The sequence below is a fragment of the Octopus bimaculoides genome, chromosome 6 (assembly GCF_001194135.2).
Source record: "Octopus bimaculoides isolate UCB-OBI-ISO-001 chromosome 6, ASM119413v2, whole genome shotgun sequence".
Lineage (NCBI taxonomy): Eukaryota > Metazoa > Mollusca > Cephalopoda > Octopoda > Octopodidae > Octopus > Octopus bimaculoides.
In genome coordinates, this window is record NC_068986.1 from 56,283,329 (window position 1) to 56,284,034 (window position 706).

General features: G+C 30.2%; 1 protein-coding gene across 2 annotated transcripts in view; it reads right to left on the reverse strand.

The window, feature by feature from the left end:
- The window catches only part of LOC106868719 (uncharacterized), a 63,435-nt gene that overhangs the window by 61,730 nt on the left and 999 nt on the right, over positions 1–706 (reverse strand). The window lies entirely within an intron of this gene.

Below are 706 nucleotides of genomic sequence, written 5' to 3' on the forward strand. Positions count from 1 at the left end.
GCAGGGAAAGAAGATAAACAACAAACGATTTTTCACTTCACGCCCCCCCCCCCAACTTTAATTTTTATAGTAGATATTATTCTGATATTTAGCTCAATCATCAATTCAACGAGAACTGAAAATTTAAGTGACAATAACCACAAAATAATTTACCTATATAATAACCAATCGCAGAGTAATTTATCGATAAAAGTGCAGTTGATAGTAAAGATCATCAACAATGCTTAGGTCACAAATACCTTTAGGAAAGACGTAAACATCACTTTTTCTAGTGTTCATATTATTGGTTAGTGACATTAAAATATATTTATATGCAAGAATTGTTATGGAAGGTCTGTGTTTATTTGAAACTTAAAAATTTTCTTCACACAGAAAGCTAAAATAATTCGAATTTCACTTTCTCCTTTTAGTTAAAAAAAAAAAAAAGAAAACTTTGACAGAATTTTGCCGACGCAGATAAACCTGAATTCAAAGAGAAGAATGGAAAACTCTAGATTCAGGTACCTTATACATTTAGATTTTTATATAACGTATTAATGCAGGCAGCAGATTCTAATCTTTGCAATTAAAATACAATTTAACTTCTTACACAAAAGTGACCTCGAAAAGAGAAAGGTATGAATGTCACACCGCCTCATTTTCTTAGACCCAATAAATCCAAGCTCTTAAGTTTTGTAAGAGACTGTTTTATTTATTTTACTGATAG